This window comes from Dermacentor andersoni, chromosome 4 (assembly GCF_023375885.2).
Source record: "Dermacentor andersoni chromosome 4, qqDerAnde1_hic_scaffold, whole genome shotgun sequence".
Classification (NCBI taxonomy): Eukaryota; Metazoa; Arthropoda; class Arachnida; order Ixodida; family Ixodidae; genus Dermacentor; species Dermacentor andersoni.
The window spans coordinates 179,073,882-179,088,309 of NC_092817.1; the positions used below are offsets into that span (position 1 = coordinate 179,073,882).

At 49.6% G+C, this 14,428-nt stretch overlaps 1 pseudogene; it reads right to left on the minus strand.

The window, feature by feature from the left end:
• Positions 1 to 758: 758 nt before the first annotated feature.
• On the minus strand, positions 759 to 937 carry LOC126532514 (U2 spliceosomal RNA; annotated as a pseudogene).
• Positions 938 to 14,428: the final 13,491 nt, after the last annotated feature.

The following is a 14,428-nucleotide window of genomic DNA, read 5'->3' on the forward strand; positions in this document are numbered from 1 at the left end:
ATAACCCCAGAAGTGCAGGCCACGTTCCCAGGCGCCATCATCACACTCTTTCCCCCACTGCCGCCGATGGCCGCCTGCGCGTCTTCCTGTCGACGATACCGACGCAAGCCGGACATTGTACCAGCTCTGGGAACGCATTCGGGGGATGCATATTGAATACAGAGTAAAACAGCTTCGCTGTAAGAGAACCAGAAAGCTCGCCTTTTAGCATAGCGTTCGCCGCAAGCGTTTTCCTGAAAGGATTACGAGTGCAGAAGCTGCTGTTGCCGGGAAGCGGGAACTGTGTGGCTGGTCTATGGTCTATATATAGCGCTACTCGTCGAGGCTGTGCCAGATAGTGCGTGATATGGATTATTTGTTATCTTTTTTGCGTATGTTACTTTAGCTGTGCTTACAACAGTAAAGATCGCTTTGTTTATTGAAATCTTTGCAGTAGTGGGTGTTTTTAAATTTTGGTAATGTAGTGCTCCATAGTTTTGTAGTAAGCGCTGGATGGTACAGCGTGCTTACAATATAGATGTTAGGGATTTGTCAGTGCAATAGAAGCCGCAGGCATTAGGTCCACTCAATTATCATGTCCTAAATGCTCCCATCGAAACAGCTTGTGCCGCAGGAGAGAGCTTGGAATGGGTCTCGCATGCAAGTACACATGCAGCTAAAGGTTTTAGGAGCAGTTTTTCTCTGCGAAGCTGTCAATGGCTATCTTCTGGAAAAAATTGCGTGCGTCTGTCGAGCTGTGTCGAAAAACAATCTCTTCCCACACGTCGGCCGATCTCGAAGATCGTGTAATACCGGGCAGACCTGCTGTGGAGGTGAAGCAGGCTTTAAGTACTGCGCCAACTTTCAAAAATAAGCTTAATGTCTTAGGTCCAAATACAACCGGCATTTGATATTAAGCTCATAAGAACAGATACTTCACTTGGCCCTCGTCAGCTATGTCTACGTTCACACCGCTCTCTCTTTGTCCACGTTCCAAGTGCTTGCGTATCTCCTTTCCTTTGCGTCTCCTCTCCCTTGGTGACGACGTAAGTGTATCCAGCGGAGGGAGGGGGGGGGGGGCAAGGGGGCATTTGCCCCTCTCCCCCATTCTCAGGACTGGGAGGGAAAAATAAGTAATTTGCCTACCGACTTTTGTAACCCGGGAATATATGCGCACAGAGTCTCAATGAAGGTACTCTGGTTTATAGAAAGTGGCTTCAAGCACTAATAATGGAGGTCTGACTTCTTCACCAGCTGGATGTGGAGTATCGGCCACTGGTTCTTCAGCACACTCATCACTGGTATTTATATAGCACAGAGTCTACTCTGTAACAGTTCGTAAATTTCCCCACCTCTGCAAGTCTGCAGCAGTATTTCAAGTCTTAATCTAGACATTGATTCCGGCTAGTTGGTTTGTCAACTGCGAAATTCAACCTCAATAGTGCAATTGAGGTTCCCAGAACTTTCAAGACTGCTTTCAACTATTTGGTCGTGAGAGGTATTCTAATAGGGAACCTCAGGCAGCACGAATCGTTCGCTTCTCGCTGCCGGCGATCTTCATCACGTCGGCGTTGTGACAGCGAGTGCTCGTGGCCATCGAGTGCGGTGTATTTATATTTGCCTGTACGTACTTGACGCCATGCTTGCCAAAGGTGCAGCTACTGGTTCGAGGGGAAGTGTGCCCTTCCCCCTACCGTCAGAATTGAAAAGGAAAGATAGGCCATTTACCTGCTCCCCTAGGTATGCACACTTGTTGATATGAAGTGCTGTGCTAACACGTGTCAAACATGATTCGTTCTATTGTGTTACGTCATAGGCAAGCAACCGATATATATATATATAGCTTGCTGTCACTGATATAAACGTTGTTGTGCGTTGCTCTTGGGTCGTCTCCGTCACTCTGTCACCCGCTACAACAATGGCGACGAGGGTGACCACCCCGCGGAGGCCCCGCCTCGAACAGTGGCGTCTCGGTAGCGCTGGGAGTCCTGCTGGGTACAGAAAGTAATCGAGTCTACGGAGCATCGGCGGTCATGACCCTGGCTACGAACCTCGGTACCCCAAGCTTCGGCGAAAATCAAAATAAGTGGGATTTTTACTTCACTCTGCTTGAGGCATTTTTTGAAGCAAATGATATTAAGACAAATGATAAGAAAAGGGCGCTCTTGGTTTCTACACTGTCAACGAAGACGGTAGGCGTTCTTGCTGGACCCTGCGCCCCCCAGAAAGTAAATGGCCTGAGTTACAAGGAAGCACTTACCTTCCTAAATAACCACAATGCGCCGAAGACTAATGAGTTTGTTGCAAGTTACAAGTTCTTTTCAAGGGACCAGGCTGCAAACGAATCTGTCCGAGACTATGTTGTTGAGCTGCGCAAGCTTGAGGATAAGTGTCACTTCGGCACCAGTTTGGACCGCATGTTATGGGACAGCATTGTTTGTGGCATCCGAAATCGTGCGGTGCAGCAGACGCTGCTTGAAAAAACTCAGCTCACACTTGCCCAAGCTGAAGCTATTGCCACAGTGGCCGAGACAGCCGCACTGGAATTAAGCCCCATGACTAGACCTGATAATGAGGTAGCGGTGTGCACTGCAGCGAGTAAATCGCGCCGGTGAGACCTTCACCAAAGATTAGCAAAGCCATACTGATTGCACACGCTGCGGAAACTACGATCCTGAAGCAAGCGACTGTCCGCACAAAAAGGAGCAGTGTTTTCGCTGTCGGAAGACTGGTCATTTCGCAAGAAAATGCCGCTCCCAATTTGGGCTCCGGGCTGGTCGTAGGTGCGATGGCGTCACTAACGCAGTTCATTATGAAAGCGCTGTATTCGAAACGGAGGAAGGCGATATTTCAAGTCTTCACATTGCAGGAATCACGGGAAAAGAAATCTTCGCTCCAGGCGTTCCGCAGAGTTATCCGCTGGGATGGCGTGCCCTTGAACATGATTATTGACACGGGCTCACCGTTTTCTATCATTCCGTAGGAGGTGTATCTAAAGCACCGTCTGAGTTTCCACGCTTATCGAAATGCAAACACACGCTCAGCTGTTACTTGGGCAAGCTACCCATTGTCGGTGAACTGCACCTTCAAGCCCATTTTGCGGGGAAGACTGTACCTGATACACTGATAGTTATAGGCTCTTTGGGTCCCCGCCTTTGCGGAAGGGGCTTAATCCAAGCGTTCTCGCTTTTGTCGTCCGGTTTTCTCGCTACGGTTCAATCGACGTCAGCAGATCCCGACAGCCTCAGGATCGAGTTTTCTGCCCTTTTTGCGCCAGGACTTGCAAAACATTCAGGGGCCACTTGTGAATTTCCACATTCGAGAAGGCGCCCAACCGAAGTTCCACAAGGCGCGGTCAATCCCTTATGCTCTTCGTGAAAAAGTGGAAACTGAGCTGGACCGTTTAGTTGAGCAAGGCATATTATCGCCCATAGCACATTCTGAGTGGGCGGTGCGAATCGTACTAGTACTGAAGAAAGACGGGTCCCTTCGCGTCTGCGGCGATTTCAAAACCACAATCAATGCTGCCTGCATAACTGAGCAGTACCTTTTACTAAACATTGAAGACATTTTCGCGTCGCTACGAGGGGAATCATTTTTCACAACACGGGACCTTAAGGATGCATATAACCAATTCCCTTTGGATGAGGAGGCGAGGAATTGACCATGATAAACACTCACACGGGGTTGTTCTGCTATAACCGTCTTTCGTTTGGAGTTGCCTCGGCTCCCGCGATTTTTCAGCGGCGCATGGAAACGGTCCTAGCCGGTCTTCCAGCCGTGCAGGTGTACTTGGACGATGTATTGATAGCGGAACGTCAAGACGGTAATGGCTCAGTGCTCCGGGAAGTTTTGCGCAGGCTTCAAGAAAATAGTATCAAGCTGAAGGCCGAAAATTTCCATTTTCGCAAAGACTCAATCGTCTACCTGGGCCCTCGCATTGACAAAGACGTCTTGCATCCACTTGAGAAGAACCTAGCAGCCATACGTGACTCGCCACGGCCTATGAATGTGGGCGAACTGCACTCGTTTTTGGGTCTGTTGACTTATTACCGGTTCTTGCCACACATGTCAACGATGTTGGTCCCGTTGCATTTTTTTGCTTGAAAAAGAGCATAAATGGCACTGGGGAACGGCGCAGGAAAATTCATATCTCAAGGCTAGACAAACACTTCTGTCTTCGACTGTTCTAACGTATTTCGATCCCAACCAACCAGTGCGCTTGGAATGCGAAGCATCGCCTTCGGGTTTAGGTGCCGTAATCTCGCACCGAATCACGAAATTGGATAAGCCAATTGCCTTCCGTTCCTGCACGTTAACACACGCCGAAAAGAATTATTCTCAGCTCGAGAAGGTAGCGCTCGCACTGGTGTTCGGAGTAAAAAAGTTTCGAGACTACCTGCAGCGCCGCGAGTTTGTATTAGTCATGGACCACCAACCACTGGTGTGACTTCTACGAGAAGATCGACCCGAATGGCGTCGGCACGTTTTCAGAGATTCTGTATGGCTTTGCTAATCTCTGTTTCTGAGCCAATAGAGTGTTTTAGTTGAGCGTCTTTTCGGTACGCTCCGCTCCGAGCGGCCCCGCTAAGCCACAGCGGAGCCATGGCGGAGCGGCGGGCGATTTTCACGTTTTAGTTGCACGTTTAGCGTAGCGGAGCGGACCTTTCGTAGTTGCAGCGCCCCCTGGCTAAATTCAGGGTAATGAAAGAAAATAAAAACACTTTATGATCACTCTTATACCGTAAAACGTATATATGTATATATATAACTTGTTTCTCCATGAAGTATCTAGACGTGCGCTTGTAATGCGTTACCGGTCCATTTTATGGAAAATCCAATGGAAAATAAAGCGCCGTCTTGGGGAACGCCACGTGTTAGCCAGCGCGCTTGCTTTTGGCATCAAATCCAATCCGTTCGGACGCCAACGCTAGCCAAAGTGCTGCGCGGCACGCTCCGCTCAGGCAGCTTCTAAGCGGACCGTGTTCCTCGCTCCGCTATCCCGCTTACGGCTAAGCGGACGGCGCATGCGCATTCGCGCTTCCGCTCCGCTTAACTGCTTAGCGGAGCGTAAATACGCTCAACTAAAACACTCTAATATCGGTACCGCATCGCGTACAAGGCCGTCAAGGAAAACGCCAACGCGGACGCACTCAGCCGCTTGCCCGTGCCGATAAGAGATCTTGTCGATCGGGCACCTTACCAGAATACGTGCTGTCTTTAGGGAACCTTGACAGCTCGTTCGTGCGAGTGGATGCCATACGGGCGCTGACGAACGGAGATGAAAACCTCAGTCTTGTGCAGCACTTTCTACTGAATGTATGGCCTAATCGCTTGTCACCTTGTCACAGTCACCTTCAACCTTATTTTTGCAGAAGGCTGGAGCTGTCAAGCGTAGAACGCCTGCTCTACTGTGGTCATCGCATCATCGTACCCCGCCAAGTGCGAGTCTTCATGCCGGTTGAGCTATATCGGTCACACCAGGGTGCATATGCGATGAAGACTGGCCTGGACGCTGTTCTAGTGGCCTGGGTTGGATGTTGAGATCGAAAGCCTTGCACGTTCGTGCATCTCATGTGTACAAGCTCAGCCAATGCCTCATCGACAGGTTCCTATCTGTTGGCCAGGAACGGGGACCAAATGGTCAAGGCTTCACATTGATTATGCCGGATCAATAGAGGGACGCATGCTGTTGATAGTAGTCGACTGGTATACTAAATGGATCGAGGCACTTCCCGTCAGGTCGGCGACCACAGGAGTCACAATCGCGCGACTTGGCGAACTGTTTGCTCGTTTTGGCTTGCCGCAAACAGTTGTATCAGATAACGGGCCGCAGTTTGCAAGTCAGCAGTTTTCCCAGCTCATGACTCTCAACAACATAACTCATCTACGTAGTGCGCCGTACAATTTAATGGTCTGGCAGAGCGCGCGGTCCGCACAATAAAGGATGGCCTTCATAAGCGCTCGATCGTGAACTATCTCAAAACAAAACTAGCGCGAGTGCTGCTAGGCGATCGACGTACCCCGATACCGTGCGGCAAGTCTCCTTCGGAGATGCTGCTGAACTACCAAATTCGTTCGCGCTTGGATACTTGCGTCCCTTCTCTACCTCGAAGTTACTCGCAGCCTCCCAGATTCCAGTCCGGCGACCAGGTGCTGGTGCGTAACTTTGGCCAAGGGAGGCGTTGGCGTCCAGGCATCGTCAAGAGCACAGAGGGTTCACGGCTGGTAACGGTCAACACTGCAGATGGCATAGCCAGGCGTCACTTCAGCCAAATTTTCTGTCGCGTGCCTGTGTCACCCGTGACCCCAAAAGTGGAGGCTCCCGACTCGCTTCAACCCAGCTCGGACAACAAGAATCGGCCGACGTCAACGCCAGAAGGCCGGTGCAGCCTAGCCACTCCAGAACCAGCGGGCGCCGTGCCTGTTCCTTCGACAACACCACCAACATCCCTACCAGCGGAACAGGCTCTCTGTCCCCCAAGTCCGCCGGTGTTATGGAGGTCTACCCGACAACGAAACCCGTGCAAAGACTGCAGTCTTAAAAGAAAGGGACAAGTGATCTGAAGTGCTGTGCTAACACGTGTCAAAGATGATTCGTTCTTTTGTGTTACGTCATAGGCAAGCAGCCTATATATTGACGCAACTATATTTGGCAGAACCATAATGCAGCGGGTATGCGCCAGTGGGGACGACGCTGAAGTAGGGCGGGTTTTTAGATGAAGCGGGGAAAACGAAGACGACGTTGTCGTTGTTTCCTTGGACGACTGATAAAGTGCGTTTCTTGGCGGTGCTGCTACGCATACTCGTCGATCCCGCGTCGTTACACTGGTGGAGGTGCTGGGTATTCTTCATGCTTAGCACCCCTTCGCGGAGCCGACGATCGAGCTCGGAATCACCACCGCGCATCGAAACACCGGTCCACCGGTTCAGTCGTCACCTGCTAGGCTTAGCGCCTGAGTCCAGTCCCCTGCAAGAAACTTCGAGAAATCGTTTGCCTCCTACAAATAACATGGCCACCACACCTTCAAGTAACACTACAGAATCCTATGGTCCCGGAGAGCTTTCATGGTGATGCCTTTGAAGACGTCCATGATTGGCTAGACCAGCTCGAGCGCGTCGCCCAGTACAACCATAAGACCAGCTCGGCGGACAAACTCTCGAGTGTCTATTTCTATTTGAAGGACAATGCTCGTACGTGGTACGTAAACCGGGAGAGGAGCTTTGCCACGTGGGATGACTTCCGCGCACAGCTGCTGGATACCTTTTCAAGCATCGACAGGAGGGAAAACTCGCAGCCTCTCCTTGAAATCCGTGTTCAAAAGCCCAATGAGAGTGTTACTACGTTCTCGGAAGACATGGCCCGTCTTTTCCGTAGGGCAGACTCAGACATGCCAGAGGAAAGAAAGCTGCGATATCTCTTGCGAGGAGTGAAGGAGCAACTGTTTGCCGGCCTTGTGAGAAATCCACCGACAACATTGGCACAGTTCACAAAAGAGGCTACAGCCATTGAACGGGCCCTGCATCAACGATACCGCCTGCATGACATGAGCAACTCGGCGGCGAACACTGCCGTACTGGCTGCGAGTAACGACATGTCTCTGCGTGAAGTTGTCCGAGAGGTGGTGCGAGAAGAGCTTCGGCAGCTCGGCTTTGTGGTTGCGCCTATGGAACCGACGCCAGCGTTATCTTTTGTTGCTGACGTAGTCCAGGAGGAAGTCCGGCAAGCTTTTTCAGCGCCAGCCTGTGGGAACGTTCCGCGGCGCCTCACTTATGCGGAGGCTGTTCGCCGTCCACTCAACGCGACTTCGACGCCGTTGACACCCATAACTACAACACCACCTACGCCACAAACAGAGCCGACATCGTCACCCTCGTCGACTCTACCGACCCCGCCGATAATGCCAGCACAAATAACGCCGTATTTTCGACATGCGCACGTCACTCCTTGGCTCCATGGAGAGATACCGCCGAACTATCAGCGTTGGAAAACCGATTTGTGGAGCACCGTTGACCGTCGACCAGTGTGCTACCATTGTGGTGAAGCTATACACGTCTATAGAGTTTGCCACAAATGGAACAACTATCGAGCCGCTCAGCACCCAAGCTTTCCTGCCAACTATGCTTATTCTCCGTACGACGGTCGACGCGCTTACAACGACGCTCGTGTGAACAGTCAGCCACAAAATACGACGACGACCCGACCACGTTCTCCTTCTCCATCCCCGGCGCGCTACAATTCGCCGACTCGTCGCAGTTTTGCCGACGTCACTAGGGGCAGATCGCCTAGCCCTCGACGGGGAAACTAGCCGCAGTGACCTCCGGGGGTGAGGTTGCCAATACTCGAACTGCTCCACATTCCCCGTTATCGACGAACGACGACGTGAAGACTACATTAACGAAAAAGACGCCCAGCACAACGACGAATACGACGGATAGAAGTACGAAAGACGTAACTGACATCGTCAGCGCCGAGCTCATCGTTTGCATTGACGGTCACGAAATAGCCGCTTTGGTTAATACTGGCTCCCATTTTTGAATCCTAAGCTTACAGGTCACTGACAAACTAAGGAAGGTGAAGAGACAATGGCACGGGCCCAACATAAGAACCGCCGGAGGTCAGTTGATGACACCTGTCGGGAAATGCACGGCCCGACTCTTAATCGCCGGTTCAACCTTCGTCGTCACCCTCGTCATCCTTACTGAGTGTTGTAAAGAACTTATATTGGGCATGGATTTCCTACGGGAGTATGGCGCCGTGATTAACATCTGTGACAGAAGCGTCACATTTGCCACGAGTTCGGATAATGTCACCCGTGAGAAGCCGCAAAAACCTCGCTTGCGTATTGCCGCGGACGACGTCATACTTTTGCCGCGGAGTTGCTCCATCGTACAGGTGCGCTGTGACAGCCTGCAAAATGGGACTGGAGTAGCTCAACACTGAATTGCGGTGTCTCCATTGCCAGAGCACTTATCAATGTAATCGACGGAAGCGCCGAACTCTTGCTGACCAATTTTAGTAAGGAGCGCCGACACATCGTTAGAGGCACTGCTGTCGCCTATTTCGACGAAGTGACAGAAACACAAGACTGCCACTTAGCGCAGGAGTCCGCCTCTACAATGCACACAGCTGCGCCTATTGTAGAGGTTAATCCGACGTTAACGGCCGTTGAGCGGAACCGTCTTCTTGAGCTCATCAATCAGTACCAGGGCTGTTTCTCCTCTGCCTCAAGAGTTGGTCAAACGCCACTTACCAAACACCGCATCATTACTGATGTCAACGCCAGACCCATCCGACAAAACCCTTACCGTGTGGCCCCAAAGGAACGCGAAGCAATACAAAAACAAGTGAAGACGATGCTGCAAGATGGCGTTATTCGACCATATAATCGTCCTTGGGCATCACCTGTAGTTTTAGTGAAGAAGAAGGACGGTAGCCTGCGCTTCTGCGTCGACTATCGGAAGCTCAATCAGATTACAAAGAAAGACGTTTATCCAATGCCACGTATTGATGATTCCTTGGATAGGTTGCGAAACGCGTGCTACTTTTCCTCAATGGACTTGAAAAGCGGTTATTGGCAGATCGAAGTGGATGAGAGAGACCGTGAGAAAACAGCCTTTGTGACGCCTGATGGACTTTATGAATTTCAGGTACTTCCTTTCGGTTTGTGTTCGGCGCCAGCAACATTTCAGCGTCTAATGGACACTGTGCTCTCCGGACTCAAATGGCAAACATGCCTGGTGTACTTGGATGACGTGATTGTTTTTTCCGCAACGTTCGACGAACACTTACGAAGGCTGAAAACTGTTTTTGAAGCGATACGCTCTGCCGGTCTCACTTTGAAGCCTGAGAAGTGCCATTTTGGTTTTCATGAGATCCAGTTCCTCGGTCACGTGTTCAGTAGCCAAGAAGTCCGACCTGATCCGGATAAAATTGCCGCCGTCGCTAATTTCCCGATTCCATCAGACAAAAAAGCCGTGCGACGTTTTCTGGGACTCCTTGCGTATTACCGGCGATTTATTGCGAATTTCTCGCGTATCGCATGGCCGTTAACACAGCTCATCCGAGAAGATATGCCTTTTACTTGGGGCGAAGACCAGCAGCGGGCATTCCACGAGCTCCAGCAACGCATGCAATCGCCTCCCGTATTAGCACACTTCGATGAGGAAGCCCCGACGATATTCATACAGACGCGAGTAATGTCGGTCTAGGGGCGGTGCTGGTACAATGGCAGGGTGACAACGAAAAAGTGATTGGTTACGCCAGTAGAACACTATCCCGAGGCGAAGCTAACAACTCCACCACTGAAAAAGAATGCCTCGCAATGGTATGGGCAGTTCTGAAATTTCGTCCGTATTTGTATGGTCGGTCTTTCACCGTCGTTAGTGATCACCATTCCCTCTGCCGGCTCATTAATTTGAAAGATCCTTCCGGCCGGGTCGCACGCTGGAGTCTTCAACTCCAAGAGTTCGACTTTGTCGTTACATACAAGTCGGGAAAACGGCACGCAGACGCCGACTGCCTTTCTCAGTCTCCTGTTGAGCCGGCAGCACAAGACGATGACGACACGGTTTTTCTGGGACTCGTGGATACTGCCGATCTTTCACGCCAGCAACGGGATGACATTCAATTGGTGCCGCTTATTGATTACCTGGAAGGACGAACCAACAGCGTGCCGAGGCTCTTTGCAAGACGGGTGGCATCATACTGCATCATACTAACGGCAGCAACTACTTACTTGTTGTTCCATCACCACTTCGACGTGAAATCTTACACGCCTGCCACAAGAAGCCGACTGCTGGGCACTTGGGCTACACTCGCACATTGGCACGGATTCGGCAGAATTACTACTGGCCGAGACTTACTGCGGTCGTTAAACGTTACGTTCAGACATGTCTGGATTGCCAACGTCGTAAATCGCCATCCGTCAAACCAGCCGGCTTACTGCACCCTATTGACGTACCGGCCACACCATTTGCACAAGTAGGGATGGACTTTCTGGACCCCTTCCCAACGTCTACTACTGGTAATAGGTGGATAATCGTTGACACGGATTATCTCACTAGATATGCCGAGACAAGTGCTCTGCAACGGGCAACAGCAGATGAAGCGGCCCGATTTTTTCTGGAATCAATCGTTTTACGGCATGGCGCTCCCGCAGTAGTCGTCACGGACAGAGGTACTGCGTTCATGACCCAGTTTTTAGATATCGTTCTCAAACGAACGGACTGACAGAACGACTCAATAGGACATTGGCTGATATGATAAGCATGTACGTAGATGTAGGGCATAGGAACTGGGACGAGGTTTTACCTTATGTCACCTTCGAGTACAATACGGCTCGTCAAGAGACCGCTCGCAAGACGCCCTTCAGTCTCGTATACGGCCGTGAGGTTACAACAACATTTCACGCAATGCTCCCTCATGAATTTGACGACAACGAGACGGGTGCTGAAGAGATAACACAACGAGCAGAGGCAGCTAGGCAGCTTGCGCGTCTGCGAATCCACGAACAACAGGACTGTGACGCCAGACGCTACAATCTTCGGCACAAAGCCGTGACATACAACATCGGCGACAAAGTGTGGGTCTGGACACCTATTCGACAGCGTGGGCTATCTGAAAAGCTCCTACGGAAATACTTCTGGCCCTACATAGTTCTCTGACGCATCAGTGACATCAACTACGAAGTCGCTCCAGACAGCTCGCACTGTTCAAAGCGCCGACGGCATTTACCCGAGGTCGTTCACATGCTTCGTATGAAGCCATACTATGAGGACTGAAAAGACTGCGCAGTTCTTTACCGCTGCTTTCCAAGCCTCTATCATCGGGACGATGATCTTTTCTAAAGGGGGAGCAAATGACACAACTATATTTGGCAGAACCATAATGCAGCGGGTATGCGCCAGTGGGGACGATGCTGAAGTAGCGCGGGTTTTTACATGAAGCGAGGAAAACGAAGACGACGTTGTTGTTGTTCCCTTGGACGATTGATAAAGTGCGTTTCTTGGCGGTGCTGCTACGCATACTCGTCGATCCCGCGTCGTTACAATATATATATAGTTTGCCCCCACTGAAATAGACGTTGTTGTGCGTTGCTCTTGGGTCGTCTCAGTCACTCTGTCACCCGCTACAACACAAGTATGCAGCACAAGGGAAAGGCACAAGTGTGCCCTCCCCCTACCGTCAGTATTGAAAAGGAAAAGTAGGTGATTTAGTAAGACAGATAAATGCAAACTTGAATGAACAGTTGGCGATATTCTAACTACTGAAAAGAAAAATTCCTTGGGAAATGGCCTTGAAGAACGCGCTTTGACATTCAAAAGCCACACTCAAGTGGCCGAAACTGCCTGTACGATGCATGGGCTCCTTGACCATGATGAACCAACGGTTGCCTTCACATTAGTAGCTTTCACATTGTGATAGTGCTTCACAGCACAGTGGTCACCACACCCTGGACACTGTGATCACAAATTTGAAGTTTACTTATTATTTACAAAACGTATCGAATGTACATATAATTGAATACTACAAAACCTGTCTGATCCCGCAGCGTTTAAACGTTGCGGGTTCTGCTGTGTTACTAAATACATTAGATTGGTAGACGCTTGGCAAGCGTCTCAGAGTACGAATTTACCAAAATAAAGTGGAATACATTTTCTGCTCAGTTTTAGAACAGACGGGACGAATAAGACATATGGACTGCGTAAGAGCGTAAATATCCGAGTGGCTTAGCTCGTTCACATGTGACTGAACAAATTTCTTCCGTGTTTCATGCCTTTCGTACCAATCAACACTTCATGGCGACTTTAAGCTAGATCAAGGGCGAAAATATGGTATCTAATCAGTACAAAACTAGGGTAATTGTCATTGCCATGTTCCCAACGTGTGCTCCAGCACGTTCCACAGAATGTAGTTCTGCTACCACCAATGTCGACGAACACAAAAAAAGATGAGGAAAGATACGCAGAATAAATGCATTTTCATGCTAGGAAATTGACGTTGCCAGTGTTTTTTTTAATCGGGTTGTATTTATAGCCTTCCAATATGAAGACAATGAAAAAGTTGAACTGTCATAATCCAATATGTAACTATTAGAGGTAGACGATCGAATATCCACTTTTTCAATATGAATCGAATACTAATAGAAAGTTTTGAATATCAAATAGACAAACGCAGACACACATATTTACAGCAGGAATATTTGTTTCCGCATAATCAGAGACATGCTTGCACTGAATAGACAGTGAATTCTCAAGCACAATTACGATCGTTTTAAACACAAGATAACAGTCATGAAAATAATTACACGAATAGCCACTTGAGACCTTTAAACTTGGTGGCAAACGAGCTTTCGAAGAATGACACGCATTTGAAACTGACCAACATTAAAAAAACTCAGAATGAATAGTTGTTGAAAAAATATCAGAATTAATGGAAAGGAAATTAAAACGCTTACGAGGTATGTGTGTGCCCTAGAAAGTATGCAGAGCATTTTACAAGACAACATATCACTGGTTGTAACGTAAGCGATAAAACTCCTACAGGACTAGGCTGCAGGAAAAAATAATTGGTTGCCCATAAGTACAATATATCCAGTTATCTAGTATTGAAGGAAAAGAAAGGCAACCGAGGGGCCCGGGTTTGTAAGAACTTTCGCACGTATTTGTTAGGCAGAGCCATATGAAAACAACAGGCAATGAGGAAACGAGAAGCATAGGATATATTATTTGTAGTTCATGATTGATGTGCAAAAATGAGAAGCTAGTGCGAAATCGAGGAAGACTCAACTTGGTCGGGAGGGGGGGGAAGCTGATGGTGAGAGCCGCATCCACCACCTCTGCATTACGCGCGCGTCACACTACAACTTGTGCTACGGTGACGACGGACTTCCCACGCCCATCTGGTCTTGGGTATTTATGTATGCACACGAGATCTGACCCAAGGAGTGTTAAACACGCAAAACTTCCGCGACAAAACGAACAAATGAAATTATGAAGTTTTTGGTGCCAAAACCACCCTTAGATTATGAGGCACGCCGAATTCTTCCTACCCGGAAGGAACCGGGTGGGAGCGATGTTAGGTAGATGTCGCTTACCTAACCTCCGTTCACCTTGTAAAGAACCCTCCGTGTCGGGCTTCGGGTTGAAGCATACGAGAAACGGTGACTTGCCCTCCCGGTCGAAAAATAGTTTGTACGTCATTGGGTGGCGTTCCAGTAAACGTGCTGCCCACGATGATCATGAGGCGGAAAAAAATGCGAACCGTCCATGTAGCCCCGGTGCTGCAAACTTCTGACGTTTCGCTGGAGCACCGGTCAGGTTCTAGAGGGAGTTTCATCATCATCATCAGCAGCCTGGTTATGCCCACTGCCGGGCAAAGGCCTCTCCTATACTTCTCCAACTACCCCGGTCATGTACTAATTGTGGCCATGTTGTCCCTGCAAAC